This window comes from Pelodiscus sinensis, chromosome 18 (genome assembly GCF_049634645.1).
Source record: "Pelodiscus sinensis isolate JC-2024 chromosome 18, ASM4963464v1, whole genome shotgun sequence".
Classification (NCBI taxonomy): Eukaryota; Metazoa; Chordata; order Testudines; family Trionychidae; genus Pelodiscus; species Pelodiscus sinensis.
Window position 1 is genome coordinate 7,055,130 of NC_134728.1, and position 19,563 is coordinate 7,074,692.

Here is a 19,563-nt window from a genome sequence, read left to right on the forward strand (position 1 = left end):
AGGTCTTAATCCGGCCCTGGGCTGGACAGCTCTCTGCAAAAGGGTGCGAACGGTGCAAGATAACACATGCACGTGTGCGGTCCGGGTGGGCTACTGCTGATGAAGATTCTCCAGGCTGCGGCACCGGGACGAGCCCATCTCCTTCAGTGGAGCACCCACTGGGGCACATATCTCAAAGAACAGATGTTACTGCACCAGGTGAGCAACTAACTCTCTCTTCTTTCAAAATAGTTTTTTTGTGTGCAATATATAAACAAAATGGAGAGAGCCCAGAGCAGAGCAACAAGAATGATAAAAGATTTAGAAAACATGACCTTTATGTAAAGGTTAATACAATTATCACATTTAGACTTGAGAAAAGAAGACTAAAGGGGGATTTCAATATGGCTGTTACAAAAAGGACAGTGATCAACTATTTTCCATGTCCACTGAAAGCAGTGCAAGAAGTAATCAATATATCTTCAGCAAGATAAAATTAGGTTAGATATTTGGAAAACCTTTTGAACCATAAGGAGAGGTTAGCTTGGAACAGACTACAAAGGGAGGTAGTGGAATCCCTGTTGTTGAAGGTTTTTAAGAACAGGTTAGACAAATATCTGTCAGGGATGGTGTTAGGTTTTCTTGATCCTTCTTCTGCACAAAGGAGGGACTCAATGACCTCTCAAAGTCCCTTTCAGTCTGACATTTCTATGAATCCATGATTCTGTATATATAATTTCTTGATATGGCATTCCCTGAACTCCAGAGATCATGTCATAGCTTCAGAAGTAGCAATTCCCTGTTGCCATTATATTGTTCCTCTTAAGTATCACCTCCAATGTCATCTACATAACAGCACAGCTCGCATCCCTCCTCCCATACTGCATGCCATGAGCTGCCATCTGGTGCATGGTCTCAGAAGACTTCTACCTATAGGAAAAGGATACAGTACCATAGAAAGGAACTAATGAGAAGAACACAATTAATTCCACTTCTATCGGCTCCTGCAAAGTGTGCCAGGATTTTTTTTTCCTCCCCTTCATAGTATCAGTTTCAAAGCTTCAATTTGTCCTTGTGTCCTCTCTGATTAAAAGGCAGGCATTACGGATGGCTTACTCACTGCGCAGTAGGGAAAGGCCGAGCCATTAAGCTTCCCTCCAATGCTCTGATCTGAGGGGCTGCCACCTTTCCAGGTGATGGAATGCCAGATGTGTTCGCTGCACTTCCCATTGCCCTTTGTTTGCTCTTTGTCTGCATTTCGCTACTTTACATCCTGCTGCAACTGACAGTGTTCTGCCTGTCTCATGGTGACTGGGGAGCAACTTTAATGCAGGCACCCACGGCAGTCATTAAGTGTTCAGAAACTTCCCACGGCCTGCCATGAACAGTTGTTATCTGCGCTAATTAATCTGCAGAGGTATTAATTGAGAGAGGAAATGCTTACTGGAAAAGCACGCCTGTCTTTTACTCTTTTCAGGAGCAGTCGTGAGATCCTTAAATTGGCCCGGTGAATAGCCGCTAGGGACACGCAGCTGGATCACTGAGTTTAACAGCTTCTCTGAAAAGTTATTAAACAGCCCAAGCATTTATGTAAACCATTACCCAGTGATAAGTTGTGCAGCTTTCACAAGGTCTTTGCATACCTCAGTGGAATCCTGAGATTCAATCTTGCAGGCCTCCTATGGATAGAAATCCCTCAAGGTGCTGGAGAGATTTCTGCCTGAGGAAGGACTGCAGGATTAAGCGTAAAGGAAATATAACAGGCGAGTCCCTGTTTCTATGATGAATTGCTTGATTTTTAAAATTTCTAAGTGAAATTTGGGGCTGATAAAATGTATCAGACTCGCAACCATGGAAATAGGAGTCTTCTATCTATACATACATAGGGACAGAATGGAAAATACTATTCAGATCTTCCTCATACCACTCAGTCCTGACTTGGAAGGCCTAGAAGGCAGAGAAGAATTCACACCATAGGCATGGGAAATAGGCTTGTGGAGGTGCTGCAACATCCTCAGGTTTTACATCCAGCTGTGCAGTTGCCCCTACATGGGGCTCCTCTGTAGGCAGCAAGGGGTTAGGGTTGCCAGTTTTCCTGGATTGTACAGACTGGATGCCATTGCCACGAATGGCGTCCAGTCAGTCTGGTCCAGGAGAGGAATGGCATAGGAATGGCACTAAACAGGAGTAAGAGGAGGTGTAACTCAGCACCCCCACAATAAAAATTAGTCTTCTTTAAGCGATGTCCTGCACTACTGTTGGTGTTGGGTTGTCCTGGCACTGCAGATCAGAGATTTTCATAGCAGTAGCTAGTTGGGCTGTGCATGTGCGGTAGGCACCTCACGGCATTTTCTCCTTTGCACCTTGCACACATGGCTCAGCCCTCTTCAGTTCCTTTGCTACCGCTCTGGAATGCAGATGGAGCTCCACTTCCCTAGTCAGAGTAAAAAATGTCATTATAGTTAGTTAGTTTCTTGTGTTTTCTTGTTCTTATTACTTGTTCTTGTTTATGTTCCCCCCAAAAAACCCCAAAATTGGGGACAAGGAATGGGGCCACAATCCTTCCCTTCAGACTGCTTTTTCCCCTTTGTTTTTACCTAAGTTACTCCGGTGCATATTCTTCTCCCTTACAAGAAGAAGAAGAAGAAGAAGAAGAAGAAGAAGAAGAAGAAGAAACCGAATCACTGCAGAGTCGCCATGAAAGGGTCCCCTGGTTTCAAGAAGTGAGATACTTGTCAGGTCCTGATGCTCGGGGACTCGTATGTCCTTCAAAAGTGTACCCAGCAACACACATGCCACCTCCACCAGCACTCTATGTCACCAGCTGGCAATACAGCAAACATAGCTGTCCCGCAGTAAGAAAGTCAGATAATGACACTTCGTTGCTGGCTGCTGCAGAGCCACCTTGTCCCTGAGGCACTGCTTCCAGGAAACTTCACCATCGCTTCCATCCTTAAGGGTTTCCCCTGGTTCACCAAGGTGCTCTTGGTGTACAGGGATTTTGAGAACGGCCGTGGGAGTTTGTATTTTTCATAACACTCCTCTCCCACTCGTTCTCATACTGCTCTGTACAGACACAGATCACTCTGCTCACAACAGCCTCTGTGGTTTGCACACTGGCTATAATGGCACTGGTGAGGCCACATCTGGAGTATTATGTCCAGTTCTGGGACCCCTATTACAGAAAGGATGTGGACACTCTGGAGAAAGTTCAGCGGACCGCAGTGAAAATGATTGGGGGTTGAAGCACAAGATGTACAAGGAGATGCTGAGGGATTTGGGCTTATTTAGTCTACGGAAGAGAAAAGTGAGGGAGGATTTGATAGCAACCTTTAACTACCTGAAGGGAGGTTCCAAAGAGGATGGAGAGAGGCTGTTCTCAGTAGTGATAGATGACAGAATGAGGAACAATGATATCAAGTTGCAGTGGGGATAGGTTGGGTATTAGGAGAAACTATTTCCCTAGGAGGGGGATCAAGCACTTGAATTAGCTAAGTTAACGAGGGAAGTGGTAGAATCTCCATCTCTAGAGGTTTTAAAGATCTGGCTGGACAAAGCCCTGTCTGGGATGATTTAATTGGGGTTGGTCCTACTTTGGACAGGGCTTTGGACTCAATGACCTCCTGAGGTCTCTTCCAACCCTAGGATTCTATCATTCTATAATTCTATGATCCTTCACCACAGTAGCCAGTGCAATGGTCACCATGGAACCCCTGGAAGTCTTTGCGGCACTGTTCTATTTCTCATCCACTCCAGTCAAAAGACTTCCTCCATCCTCACGAGTCCCTAGTCCCCCTGTTACTGAGGTCTTGGAAGAAAAGAAGGACTAGATTATTGATGATGATGATGATGATGATGATCCTCTTCATCTGGACACTTCACCAGCAGACCAATCTTCTTCCTCACTGGATGTGGCAGTAATTCCCTCAGATCCATCTCCGGCCAATGGTAGAAGTTGAAACTATCCATTCGCTTTTCACCTTCTTGCTATGAATGAAAATCAAGCAACATATGCCCCAATAGGCTGTATAGATGCCTGGGCATCCTTAGCTATGAATTTCTAGGTTAGTTGTAAATATTTTATTTTGGTATGGGTTTTTTTTTTAAATGCATGTTTTGTCCCTAGTAAACTAAGTGATTCATCCTGTTGTTCTATGCCCCTCTAAATAAAATATCATGTACACAGAATTGTAAAGATGTGTTTGCAATGGATTTTTTTTAAAAGCCTGTCCACCTGACAAATCCAAATAGCAACATCAACATCAGTTTCTTCAGAGTTCTGCTGTGGATTGGTCATTTTCTTCTTTAGGCCTTGTCCTGCACTATTACACTCTGTGGAGTTTTTAACAAAGATAAAGGCCCTAATTCTATAAAGCACTTATGCACATGCTTAGAATGATTTGTTTAATCAGGTTTTTAGGAAATGGATTAGACTCTTCATTAATATTGCCACATGTTATCTGCTACCGATATCACTCCCCTAAATCAAGCTTCGCTAGCTATTTTTTTCTCTCCATGGCATACTGGAATCACTCTTCCCTTTTGCACTACAAGGTGATCCTGCCAGTGGTGTTCTCTGTAAGCTGTATGCTTGTGCAGTCACTCAGGAGAGATTCAAATGCTGCCTTGCTGATTAGTAGAGCGCTGGGGAGGGTTTGGTTTTTTGTTGTTGTTTCTACTGGTAGTGCACATTTGCACATGCCTTAATGCACATAAAATTATTCTCCACGTGGGCTGTGTCTACACTGGGCCACTTATTCCGGTAAATCACCCGCTTTTCCGGAATAAGCTGCGAGCTGTCTACACTGGCCCTTGAATTTCCAGAAAAGCAACAACGCTCTACTGTACAAAATCAGCTGCTATTCCGGAAAAAACTATTCTGCTCCCGCTCGGGCATAAGTCCTTATTCCGGAACACTGTTCTGGAAAAGGGCCAGTGTAGACAGCCCAGTAGTCTTTTCCAGAAAAAAGCCCCGATCGCGAAAATGGCGATTGGGGCTCTTTTCCAGAAAAGTGTGTCTACATTGCCCACAGACGCTTTTCCGGAAAAGGGGCTTTTCCGGAAAAGCAGCCTGCCAATGTAGACGCTCCTTTTCCGGAAAAACTGAAAATGGAATAGTATTCCGTTTTAAGCATTTCTGGAAATTCATGCCAGTGTAGACACAGCCCACATGGGTGGAAAAGATTAAAGGGAACATTGCCTGTCAGTCATTGTATTCTATATTTTAAAGCATATAGATGGTATCGTGAGCTTTTGTGGGCACAGCCCACTTCATCAGATGACCGGTCAGATGACTTTATAGACTAACAAAATATCTGTTTTGTTAGGCTATAAAGTGCTACCAGACCATTTGTTGTTTTTTAATTTATCCTGTACAGACTAACTCAGCTACCCCGTGAAGCTTCTATATTTTAAAGATTAATCAAGTGGGTGAATTCTGGGCCTCATCAAATCAGAAGGAGCTTTGCCACGGATTTCAGTGAAGCGAGGATTTCAACCATGATGTATGCAACTCATGTGTAAAAAATATACAAATCAACCTTCTGCATTTTTTGCCACTGCATAGGCAAAGTAGATTTATGTTTATCATTGTATTGATCACTAGCAGATTTACCTGACATTGCTTAGCTCCTTAACTCAATGAAGTTTGTTGTTTTTATTTCAGAAAATAAAAGGAAAATGTACATGATTTGTTGAAATGATTATATTTTTCAAAAAAATAGTATTATTTTTATAAAGTTAATTTATGTTTTGGATTTTTTAGAAAAAGCAATTATTAAAATGTGTTTACTTTTTTTAGTAATTTTTTAAAAATAGGAATTCTATCAAGTGTATTTTTTCTTCATCTCTATAAACTCTTGTTATTCACTGTTCTAACAAAAAATAACTGTAATACATTTAGGTTCCAATAACATTGTCTTTTAGTTTTCAAACCGTAAGCATTCATTTAACTATGCCAAAATAGAGTACTACTCCAAATTTCTCTGTTATCTCTTTTCTGTAAAGTTTACTGAGAAGCAATCCTATTCCAGATTCATTCTATGTGACTCAGTCTTTTCAACATTTGCTCAGTTATGCCAGTTTTGAGGACTGTACTGGATTTGGTGATTGTCTCTTTTCTATTGGGTTTTCTGAGATGCAAACCCATTTGAGGCACACCCTATTTTCCTGGCATAACCAATCCTTTACCTTGCTTTAAGTTACGATAAGAGAAAGTTATATCCCAAATTTGATGGTTATAGGGCTTGATTCTCATCTACATGAAGACCCTTTACATAACTCTGGCAGTGTAAAGGACTATATAGTGGGTGTTAAGGAACCTTAGTGTAAATGATGATCAAGGCCTAAAAAGCAAAAAAAGCATTCAACTGTGATTTTTACTAGGTCACAGATTTAAACGGTTTTTCAGTCCACCGTATGTAAAAAATAATAACTGCAGGAACAAATCTCCTGCCCTTATCCGTGCATCTTAAATTCCCATTGACTTCACTGACATTTGCAAGGATGTGGTGGATGGCTGAATTTGGCCTGGCACTTATGCTCCCTGACTTCAAAACACTTGCCCTAATTTTATTTTTAATGTAGTTAAAAAAATCCTAATACTCCCAAGTGGAGATATCTGAGGCCAAGTTTCAGCTTGGAGTCCTTATTATGGCTGATTTATAATCCCCAGTGCATAAGAAGGATTATAGTAGGAAACTGACATCACTTTAAATAGAGAACCTTGAATATGCCACTATAATAAACGTTTTCAGCCTTTATTTTTAATTCTAGATAAATGTTGATTGAAAATATAGTCTTTCCCAGTTACCATGCCTGAGACTCAAGGCAGGACTATTGATTTTGACTGGTGTAAGTGTGATCCCAGAACACCAAAGCTGTGACAGCAAAGCACCTAGGCCACATCTCCACTTCCATGCCAAAGATTGATCTTCTGGTGTTCGATTTAGCAGGTCTTGTTAAGACCTGTATATCAAACACTGAGGCATCTTCAGCCAGTGCCTTACTCCTCACAGTTGCAAAAAGTAAGGGAAGCCGATGGAAGCACATTGGAAAAAAATAATCCCAACTGCACATACAAAATGATGGTGACTAATTTAGCTATAACTAATCAAGAGATCTTGGAGTCATTATGAATAGTTCTCTGAAATCATCCACTCAATGTGCAGCAGAGGTCAAAAAAGCAAACAGAATGTTAGGAATTATTAAAAAGGGGATAGAGAATAAGACAGAGAATATCTTATTGCTTCTATATAAAACCATGGAACACCCACATCTTGAATACTACATACATGGGGTTGCCTCATCTCAAAAAAGATATATTGGCATTGGAAAAGGTTCAGAAAAGGGCAACAAAAATTATTAGGAGTTTAGAATGGGTCCCATATGAAGAGAGATTAAAAAGACTTGGACTTTTCAGCTTAGAAAAGAGGAGACTAAGGGGGGATATGATAGAGGTCTATAAAAGCATGACTGGTGTAGAAAAAGTGAATAAGGAAAAGTTATTTACTTGTTCCCAAAACATAAGAACTAGGGGTCACCAAACAAAATTAATAGGTAGCAGGTTTAAAACAAATATAATGAAGTTTTTCTTCAAACAGCGCATAGTCAACCTGTGAAACTCCTTGTCAGAGGAGGTTGTGAAGACCATGGTTCAAAAAAGAACTAGATAAATTCATAGACGTTAGGTCCATCAATGGACATTAGCCAGGATGGTTAGGAATGGTATCCCTAGCCTCTGTCAGAGGCTGGGAATGGGTGACAGGAGAGGGATTGCTTGAAGATTCCCTGTTCTGTTCCCTCCCTCTGGGGTATCTGACATTGGCCACTGTTGGAACACAGGATACTGGGCTAAATGGACTTTTGGTCTGACCCCTTATGGCCATTCTTATAGTCTTATGTTCTTAAGAGTTTGCTCCCATTGGCCTCCCACTGTGAGGACAACACCAAGGTTGGCTCAAGGTAAGATGACTCCATCTACGTATTTTACATAGCTGGAGTTGTATACCTTAACCCGACCTTCCAGATTTACTGTAGACCTGGCCCTAGTGTAGACACAGTTATACCAGCAAAACCACACTTTTGTCACTATTGTTTGCTTTGCTTGAAGGGGCTGGAATAAGCAGTTTGGTCAATGTAGCTGCATCCATACTAGGAGCGGTTTGCCGGTACAGTTTACCTGTAGAACAGTACCAATTAAATGCTCTGTATGTAAATATGACTTCACTCCTTTTCTCTAACAGAGGCAATGATTGTCCAGCAATCCTTGACAAGGATCCAGGAAGCAGAAATATGAACGAAACTCATTAGATGGGTTAAAGTGTCTCTAGAGTCTTTGTAATACTTTGGAAAAGCTGAGAATAATAAAAACTACATAAAATAGATTGTAGTGCTAAGTCAGTAAGATGCTAATGGGAAATGTGCATTGTTTGACATGAAGAGATTCTGTGACCTGGGTATGGATGCATTCCTTCTATAAAGTCAGGGAGCCAAGAATTGGTTCTGTTCAGTTCTTATTATATGTTCTGTGGTCTTCTTCCACAAAGTCTGAAATATGTCATCCCATGACTAGCCTGAGCATTCCAAGATGGTTAGTTGCTCATATGTTTACAGGGGGGATTTAAGAAATCTTTTTTCCCCTTTAAAATTCCAGGGGATTGTAGAAATATGTAGAGATTGACATGGTACTGGAATAAAAATGGCATTCAATTTCTTGGCATTTAATTTCTTACTGTAAATTAAAAGCAAAATCTACACCTTACTATGTCAGAATGTCAGAAACTAGTTTATAAAAAAATCATGTTTAGTCTCGTAATGTCTTTACTGATGAATTTTTATGAATCAATGATACAGTGATTATAAACATACAGTACTGTGAATGTGGCTACAGCGGTATGTCAGTGACACTAAAGTATTATTCTAGTAGCACCTTTCCCAGAAAATGATGTGAACATTTTTAAAGCTCTCATTTTGTAAGTGAAAATCACAGCTATAAAATCTTTTTCTTACCCCGTATGGAGCGTTATAACTCAGAGCTGCTGGAAGCATAGGAAGCTTCAAGGCTGGCCCTGCTAAACATACCCATCATCCAAGATATGTAAGAGACACACATATGTAACAGTACTGCCGATCCCAGCTTTCTTAGCCAACATTAATGGTATGGTTTCAAGTCAAAGCATTGTGGATGAACATTTGCAAATCAGCATATAAATCAGGCTGATGAAGCTGTTGCAGCCACTGCAAACCAAAAATAAGTGTCTCTTTTCCCTTTAGGCTAATGCTGAAGAAACAGCTGCACTATCCTGATGAGACCCAAGAAGGCTGTTAAGTTAATGCACATCACAGTAGTTTCAAGCATAGTGGACTGAATGCAAGACCCCCTTGGCAACCTTGTGGTCTTGCTAATTTTTTTTTTTTTTTGTTAGTTTGATCAGAGTTGTGCTCTTGCCTGTGTTTATCCGCGATGCTCCAAACAAGTTTGGTTATTTTGGAGGGGGCAGGGCTTATTTTTCACAGTGTAGCTGCTCTACTAAAAATAAATGTCGTGGAGTGGCTTTAAATAAATTCAGATCATCACAAGCAATTCTGTGACAGTGAAATCTTTGGTACAGTTCAGTTAAGCTCTGAAAAATCTTGTAAGACAAAAAGAATGAAAGGGAAGGAAAGATGATTTAGAAAGAGAAAATGTCGCTTTGCAATCTGAACTACTTGGCAAAGCTCGCTAACGGTGACTGGTGATTTTGAGTGCCTCAGTTCTCCGGTGCTCAACTTAAGATGCTTTAGAGGCAACTGATTTTCAGAAAGTGCTGAGCACCCTTCCTTTGCAAATCAGCCCCCTTTAAAGTGTTTAATGCTGGACATCCAAACTCATGAGTCAATTTAACAATCCCAGTCCTGCTGAATACATTTTTAAAATTGCCCCTTGCTCTCTCCAGAATCTGGTGAATCATGTCCAGCCTTTGAACTGCTTATTGCTCACACCTACCTCAGTGTTCCTTTTCTTAGGATGCAGATTTCTTTGTCCCTGCCATGCAGTTCTTTCTTGCCAAAGAATGGCCACTTGATAGGTGATGGCCCATCAGCTTTATTGACACCTAGCTGAGTCATCAGCTTGCCCTTTGTCTTTGAGAAACTGGTTTAGCTTCTGCCCTAACTTATCTGGGAAGTATACTCCAGTCATGATTTCAGCTTATGTTCATAACTTTCTACATAATATTGCTACAAACATTTTACCATGATATCACTGGTCCCCAAGGTCTGAGTTTTCAGATGATACCTCACCAGGCAAGCCTTGTACAAAGATTATTATAGTAATGTATAGCATGTGAATACAGGGGTACATTCCATCATAGAGAGTCCCTCCTTTGAGCTGACAGGATTCCCCTTTTGGCTGTGCCTACACTATATAGCTTTTAGCGACAAGGCTGTGTCAACCAGGCAAGCTGACAGACTTGCCAGATCCCTGGGCAAGGAGTGTGTGTGTGCGCACGCGCACGTGTGCATATGCGTGCACGTGTGTGTGTGTGTGTGTGTAGCAGGGGGCGGGGGAGTGCTGGATCCATGCTCCTGGAAGGGACAGGCCCTTGGGCAGAAGGAACTGGGGAAGCTGGCCATCAGCATTGCCCGGATTGCACCATCCCCCTTCAGTGCAGTCTGGAGTACGTAGACTGGGGCTCCGATTGCAATTTAAAGGGCCCAGGGCTCCGACCACCAGCACTGCCAGAGTAGCAGTGGTACTGATGGAGGTGTAGAAAGGGGTTTACTGGAGGTGTCTTCTTGAAATGATCGTTTTAATTCTGCAGGGGTTTTACTGCATTATTAATGATGTGATAGAGCACCCTGGGCCTTGGATATGTGTTTTCTTTCATTTACATCTAAAATAAATAAACACAAACAGGAAGTGAAATGGACTGCAAACTAGATGATCTAGTTTCACTTTCCAAGTAGAATGAAATATACAAGGTAGCCAAAAGTGCCAATGGTGAAGAGTTGATTAGAATTTTAAAATTGATTCCATTTCATTGCTCTAAGATACTATAAATAGGGAGGGGTTTTTTTAATCTACAATTTTCATTTTAAAGATACTTATACTTAGTAGCTATTTCTTAGCAAGTGTTCATTTTAAGTAGTTATTTTAGAATATGAAGGAGAAAGTCTCCATTAGTGAAGTTCAGGAGTGTACTCGCTGCAAATTTTAAGCAGCTGTTTAAAAAACAGGTACTGTTGAAGCTAATGCATCTGGTAAAATAAAGAAAGCTTAAAGGGGGGAAGTAAAGAGAAAGATTTGCAGCTCTTTTTTGGTAGGTACTGTCTTTTCTGTGTTTGTACAGTATCTAGTCCATGAGATCTTTATCTTTGAATGGGGTCCATACATGATGCTGTGAAACAACTACTAATAATAGAAAAACGTGCTTATTAGTTCAGAGTCACTGAGTTCCCTGTAAACTGTGCACTTGTGCAGACACTCAGGAAAGATTCAAAGGTTGCCCAGCTGATTAGCAGAGTGCCCTCCCATACCTAGGTTTTCTGTGTCTACTGGTGGTGCACATTCATGCATGTCCTGGCACACATCAAATATTTATTTTGCACATGGATTGTAAAAATCTGCACATGGATGGAAAAGATTTGAAGGAACATTGTTTAGGACCAAATTCTGCTACCCTACCCTTGTGTTTATTGAGCATTCTCTTATTTGGCAAGTAGTTCTATTTATTCTAGTGGGACTCTCTCTTGGAATAGGATACTAGTCAGTGTGAATAATAGTGGCAAAACTGGGCCCTTAAATGCCTCGTTTCCTGTACAGCGTGAATATGTTTGTTTCCAAATTATAGGGGCATAGGTCCAACTTGATCTTGACTCCTGCTTACCAATCATGTTTACAGAAGGGTCTGGAAATGATTCCATAACGAGGGCTTTTCGCTTCCCTCTTTCGTTGACTCCGTATTCTAATTCTCCGAGGCATTGTCATTTAGCTCAAAATATTCTCAACAGACGGGGTTTTAAAGAGAACTTTGCCTCTTTAAAGGCCAAATTGGGCCAGAGATTAATCTTACACCATAACCCCCATATTTTCTTTCATTGCCCCAGTCCTCTCCTTGGTATCTTCATTGTGATTAGTTTATAGCTGGATTACAAAATCTTCACGCTCCCACACACTTCAGGGTGATTGATAATATGAATTTGCCACTGATTTAAATGAAATCCTTAAATTTGTCAGTGCTAGCTGGGAGTCTGGTTCTGTAAGGTGCTGAAGATCCTCCTCACCCATTTGGGTCTGGCCTGCTTTTTCCACAGTCAGCATAGACATGGTCAGTGGCTTCTAACGGTGCAGGATCAGGCCTATTGGTATCAGTGGAAAGCTGTCTGCAGGGCAATAATTCCATTTTGCATCAATTTTCAGTATTTCCTAATTTGTATTTGTTCCACCCTAGAATGAAAACAAGAGCTTTCATTGTTTTCATTGGGGGAGGGGGAAATGAGTTATATTGAAATTTCCGTTTTTTTATCAAAACCTAAGTTCTCTGATTTGTGAAGGTTTTGTGGGTGGCTCTCTGGTCTATGTCTGCACTGCACATTTATTTCAAAATAACAGAGTGCACTTCTATGCAGCAAGCCCATTATTTCGAAATAATTTCAAAATACTGGGCTTCTTACTCTCACTTTTGTAACCCTCATTTCACAAGGAGTAAGGGAAGTCGAAGGAAGAGTGTTTCTTCCTTCAACTTCCTGCTGTGTAGACAGTGCCAAAAGCCGAATTAAGCTACTTCGACTTCAGCTACGCAATGAACGTAGCTGAAGTTGCGTATCTTAACTCGACTATAGCCCACAGAGTAGACATACCCCAAGAGATCTGATAGCCTTATAATGACTAGATTGCTCCGGCCTGGGATGTAGGAGACTCGGTCACTGTCTGATACAGAACAAAAGTTTTTCTCCGGAATTAGGCAGAGGAGGGATTTGAAACTGAGACCTTGTCTTCACTCCACAGAAGATTGATGCTGCTGCAATGGATCTTTTGGCATTCAATTTAGTGAGTCTTGTTAATACTGGCTGAATTGAACTCAGAGGGCACCCCCGCTCTTGGCCAGAATTCTTGCTCTTGTGAGAAGGCAAGTTGATGGGACGTATGTTACATAGCTGGAGTTGTGTACCTCAAGCCGAGTTTCCAGGTCTACTGTAGACCTGGCCTGAGTCTCCCAGGCCAGGACCATAACCACCAGGCTATAGAGAGTAAGGGTTTCTCACCAAATGTGAGCAGGGAAAACATGTCCTCACCAGTTCAGCTTCAATGAGAGTTGATGGTATGGAGTCCCTAGACAAATCAAGCCATACAGATCCCTACACCAGATACGGTGCTCAGCTCAAACCATGCAGAAGTTCATATCCTGATCTTTGGCTCAGCTCCTTCCCTACTGCTAACCATTCTGCTTAAACAGAAATCAAATAGAATTTTTAAAAATTAATTCATGCCACATTTTAAGGATTAGAAATGTTAACTGGCCAATGCCTTTTTTCTGCAGGGGTATGCAGCCCCTTTCCCTTTAATGAGAGTAGCCTGTGGTACTTGCCATAAAGCTGATAAGTAATAAATAGCAGCCTTTGTCGCATGCAAGTTCAGCATTGTGAAATGGCACACGGACAGCTTTAAAAAGCCTTTGTAGATTTACTGTAGTGCTGGGTTTAATCAAACACAGAGGAAAGAAAAGAAGCTATTTAGTCTGTGCCAGTTCCCGGCATTAAGTATGCAAATTTCTCGGTGTCTTCAGCTCCCAAGAACAGCAGGCGCTGAATGCAGCAGCAGCAGCAAGCGGCACGACATCATTCATTTCAATCATTAAAACAAAAGCGGGATAAATCGCTACCTAATTTGTAAAATATGCTTATCATATAGGCTCTTTGGTCTTTAAGAAAAGCACCAGCTGAATGAGAATCAGTGAATTATTTTGAAAAAAAAAATGCTTGACTCAATTCTTGCGTTTTGGTTCCCCTCCCTCCCCACCCCCTATCCCCACCCCCACCCCCCGCCCATGATTGTTCTTTTATTTTCTTTTCCTTCTTCTACCCTTCTCCTCCTTGCAGGAGAAAGAGAGCCTGTGTTTTCAATGAAATCTGCTCTAACATTCCACCAGGCTCCTTGCTCCCAACCTACTGCAAAGCAGCAGCGTCTCATCCAATGCAGAATTCCAAACTCTTTTTAAAAAACAACAATGACAACCCACCAAACAGAAGCTGCTGTGATTTGTTGTCTGTGTGCATGCTGTGCCTCTCCATTCCTTTGGAATACTGGGCCTCTTCAAGATGATAGGTTTCAACAGTAACACTATCATATAGGCTTCTGGAAGCTATGTCTAGATTGACGCTTTTTTCAGCAAAAGTTATGCAAATTGCACTCTGCAATTTGCATGCCTTTTTCCGATAGTTTTGTCAAAAGAGGCTTTTCTGAAATTTGGCCCGTCTACACTGGGCCAAATTTCAGAAAAAACTCCTTTTTTGGAAGAGCCCTTCTTCCTTGTGGTACAAGGAAGACAGGGCTTCCGAAAGAGTGTGTCTGCTTCTGAAAGACCGCAAAAAATGTCAGAAGAGCAGATGCATTCCCTGGACTTGACGGAGTTTTTCTGGGATACCTCTGGTATCCCGGAAAACTCTGTAGTCTAGACATAATGGCTGTGTCTACACTTGGCCACTTATTCTGGAAAAGCAGACGCTTTTCCGGAATAAGCTACGAGCTGTCTACACTGGCCGCTTGCTTTTCTGGAAAAGCAATGATGATCTAATGTAAAATCGTCATTGTTTTTCCAGAAAAACTATGCTGCTCCCATTCGGGCAAAAGTCCTTTTCCGGAAAAACTGTTCCGGAAAATGGCCAGTGTAGACAGCACAGTAGTCTTTTCCGCAAAAAGCCCCGATTGCGAAAATGACGATGAGGGTTTTTTTGCAGAAAAGTGCGTCTACATTGGCACGGACGCTTTTCTGGAAAAAGTGCTTTTCTGGAAAAGCATCCTGCCAATGTAGACGCGCTTTTCCGGAAATACTTATTTCGGAAAAACTGTTCCGTTTTAAGCATTTCTGGAAAAGGGTGCCAGTGTAGACATAGCCAATGGGTCTGCCATATAATGGCCCCACTGCCATCTTTGTGTGATGAAATAGCAAGCCAGATACTTACTGCATGACCAAATATATATATACATATATATTTAAAGGTTGGATCCTGCAAATTGCTGAGAGCTATCATCTCAGAGGAGCACAGCAACATTACAGGGCATTCAACATCTTTATGCTGAAGGATAGCATCCTTAAAACTCCTATTCCTCTTTTATCCAGTACTTAGTTTAGACGGCATTGTTGCTTTTATGAACAACAGCACTGAGAATTATTGGTATAAAGGGAGTGTCTTCATTTAGTCCTTAAATAGGTTAACATTCTACTGGAGCTAAACACTTGGTGGTCTAGAAATAGCTTGTTCCGTTAGCATACTTTAATTTAATAGGGTTTTATTTTATTTGTTTATATTTTTAGCATAGGGATAATGAAACATCTCACCCTTTAATGTGTCATCCTTTATGTGGCTTCTCTTGTCTTTCCTATATGATATGAGAACAGCATGATGAAGGAAGCAGGGCCAGTAACCCTGCTCTTCTATGGAAGGTGTCCTTCGATGATTTACCAGCTGTTCAACCATTCAGCTGTTAAAGGATAATGCCTCTAGCAGTACAGCTCCCTACTGTTGTTATGCTGGGGTGTCAGCAGATGGAGCATATCATGGTTATTGAAGCTCGATACAGTGACTGTTAGAAGCATGCATTGCCTGGCACATGCAAATAGGTGTCAGGCATCTGGTTGTTTCTCGGTTTGGCCACATTAAAAAATATTAAAGTAAATCCCTTGGTTAGGGAGACCTACTGGTTGCTGTGTGGATATTATGGTTCAATGAACACTGTAGGGTTTGTGATTTATTAAACAGTAGAGAGAAAGTATGCAAAAATATTAAACTTTCTACTCCACATGCAAAATGCACAGTCAGTTCCAAACCTGATTTGCATGCACAGTGTCATGTTTGCATGTGCAAACTGAATAAGGGCACATGCATACATGGCTTAGCAATTGCCCATGCAATTGAGTATCTTGAGTTTTAAAATGCTGGCCCTCTAGCAGAAGTAGAGCTGTGTGAATATTTCAAATAAGCATTCAATACCATGGACTTGAGTGAAATCCATAAATCTGCCATGGTGGTGTCCATGACACTTCTTATTCACTTTTCATGGGCATTATCTAAGCAGAACATTGTTTGCAAGAACATTTACACAAACGGAAAGTGTAAATACTCTGGCAAATACATATTTGCCCAGATAAGTTTGTACAGCTATCTCGAAAGCATTTAGGGGAAGGGGGGGTTGAGTGTCATTGTCCCATTCAATCAGCAGAAACAATAAGGAGTGGAGAATCTGCTCAAACTATCTAGGTGTGACTTGTTTTGGACAATGAAGTCCCGTACAGGCAGTTCCCAGCCCTTTCATTCTCTGCTGGTTTCACAGAACCCTGCTGCAGCCAGTGTGAAAGAGTCTGTCGAGCATTCTGAGAAAGGTTCCCCAATCTCATTGTCCTTCAGAACAGTGGCATTCCAGCTTGACTATTGGGAGATCTATTTTAACAGCTAACAGAGTCATAGAAAACCACACAAAAGCCATGAGCTGGTGTCTGGGTGCTACAAGGTGACACCTGAGTTGTGCTAGTGAGCCACTGAGCCTATCATCTTGTATTGACACCACACAATGGCAGGCTACTGCACTACAATTACTTGATGGCTTTCCCTGTTGAATAGTGGTAGAAATGTAGCCGTGTTAGTCAGGTTCAGCTGAAACAAAACACAGGACTGTGTAGCGCTTTAAAGACTAACAAGATGGTTTAATAGGTGATGAGCTTTCGTGGGCCAGAAGTGGGTCTGGCCCACGAAAGCTCATCACCTATTAAACCATCTTGTTAGTCTTTAAAGTGCTACACAGTCCTGTTTTTTGTTTCCCTGTTGGTGCACGTCTAATGTCTCTTCCTGTCCACTTTGTCTGCTGCTCACTGCCGCTGTCCCTTGGTAAGGAGAAGAGGGAAAGAAGCTCTCTTTGCTTCTTCAATAAAGTGGCAAATCTTCTCCTCTTTTTCCATCTCCCCTCAGCCACTTCCTGGCTGTCTGACAGGTTAAGGAAGAATCCCAAGAGCTTCAGTGCATTGTGCAGAGAGACCTCTGAGCTGATCATTTTAGTCCTCTAGTGAATCAGCATGTTTCAGTATCCTTTCTGGTCTAGGCTGAGGCATATCGCAAGATCCCACCTTCCTTCCTTTTACAAGAAATCTTGACCCAGTATTCACTGAACAGCCTCTGCCAATACAAACCCCAGTTAGTGGGATATCTATTCCTTTGTTCTGTCCTCAGCTCCCTTCTACTGCAACTGCCCAGGAGTTTTCAGTGGGGGTAGCAGAGGAAAATCGCCCACTGGCATGAGGTGGCAGGTTTGCAGAAATTTTGGTGGTGCCCAGAATGCCCAGACACCACACTCCTCCCCCATCCAAGCTTCCTCCCCCCATCACCCCAAGGCTCTTGGTGTTTGGGTGGGAGAGGAGTGCAGTGTCTGGGAAGGAGTTTAGAGGCTGGAGGATGTGTGTTGGGAGGAGTGGGGGTGCAGGCTCTAGGAGGCAGTAGGGTACAGGGAGGGTGCGACTTACCTGGGGCACCCCCCTCTGGCAGCAGCTCCTAAATGGAATGGTAGGGGTGTCTTGCTGCCCTGAGGTACTGCTCCTACAGTTTCCCATTGCCCACGGGGGTGCTCAGCATGCGGGCAGCACGTGGAGATAATCCCTCTATCCAGGGCCACAGGGACAGGTCAGCAAGCACACAGGGCAAGTGGCTGGAAGTCACTCTGGTCACACTGTGCTGCTGGAGGCATCAGTGGGGACCATTTAAAATCACCTAGAACCAGCAGGTGGGCTGAGGGATGCACTGGGGGAGGGAGCCTGCGGGATGGAAGGCAGGGACAGGGGAGAGACCTAACCCCAAACTTCAGGAGCAGGGCCTCTGGTCCAGTAATGTCCCTGGTGCCTAGGCACTACAGGGCCATATAACCCACCTCTCATCCCTCTGCATTTCTACCTTTGTAACTGTAGCACTCAAATGGCTCTTTGGGAGGAGTAGGGGTAGATTTATTTTAACAGACTTTAATAACCAGGGCTGTTATTTCTGGAGGACAAGCCAGGCTTCATTCTACTGTGAAGTGTCAACATTCTAGCAGGGTCACGGTTTTGCTTTCAAAGCCTGTCAAAGACAGGCGAAAGAAGTTGAGATCCAAACCCCCTTTTCCTGCCGAAGGAGCAATGCCCTGTGTGTAAGCGGGCTTGTAGGAACTTCAGCAGCACAAGCTGTTCCTGCAGCATTGTTATATAAATATGTTTGATGTATAAATATGCATTTGAATCCATGTTTGGACTCAAACCTGTCTGTTTATCCAGCTGTCGAGTAACCTCTGCAAACAGCAGGGGTTTCATGACAGATTGAAACCAAGAAAACCGCTGCCTGTTCTGCAAACCATATTTAATTTGTGAAAGAGAGGGTGACTTTGTTACATTAATGAGATGTGCTAGCAAAGGGAACAGTACTCAGAGGAGCGGAATCTTGCCTGACAAGTGCATCATGCAGCTTGCTGGTAATCCTGCAATTAAAGCTGCAGTACCACTGTCTCACCAAAAATGAGATTTGCATAATTTGAAATTTGAGGAAAATCTCTAAATACTTTAATTTTGATAGAAACTGTTTCCATGGCTGACATGTGTCTACACTTATAATTTTAGTTGATAAATTGCTGTAATTTCTCCTCCATTTCATGTTCTTTCCAACATTAATTGTCAGTTGTAGATTAAGACACTGCAGAGTGTGAGGAAGAGAATAATGTCATTGTGCTTTTTGTGGTGTGAATAGCCTTTTCAAGAATGATTATCTACCACAGAGATGCAAATAAAAATATCTCTTAGCTTATGCTAAAATGCTGTGATATGGTGTATGTACACCGCACTAAGTTAGGCAATGAAAGGGTTAACCCCTTTTGGTGGGGTTGGGGGGAAGACCTGTCCTCACCCTAAGGAAACTCCTCGGGCTGCCAGATGGAAAGGGAATATTCCCATCTGGACTCAGAGGGGCCCATAAGTTAGAGCAGCTTTGAGGCTGCTCTGTCCTACACTGGGAAATGGATAGGGTCCTGATGGCCTCACAATATGAAGAGCATAAAGGTGACTAAAGCTTTCTTTGTCCCCACCCAGTTTCTGCCCTGGGAGCAGGGACAGTCTTATGTTCAACACTCGCAAATTCAGGGGAACAATATGGGTCTCGTGTCAATTTAGCCATCGGAGCTCATCTAAATTCAGCAGAAGCAAAATGCAGGACAATGTAGCACTTTAAAGACTAACAAGATGGTTTATTAGATGATGAGCTTTCGTGGGCCAGACCCACTTCCTCAGATCAAAAATTCAGCAGTCATCCTTCCACCATGTTGCCTTGTACAAGCGATTAGCGGGAACTAGCACATACCTATCTGCTTGCCCTTTTCCC

General features: G+C 42.3%; 1 long non-coding RNA gene across 1 annotated transcript in view; it reads left to right on the top strand.

Moving 5' to 3' along the window:
• Positions 1-9,534, top strand: part of LOC142818785 (uncharacterized) — a 312,000-nt gene extending 302,466 nt beyond the window's left edge. The window contains exon 3 of the long non-coding RNA XR_012896421.1: positions 9,253-9,534. This is a non-coding gene — a long non-coding RNA (uncharacterized LOC142818785). The remainder of the gene's footprint in view (positions 1-9,252) is intronic.
• Positions 9,535-19,563: the final 10,029 nt, after the last annotated feature.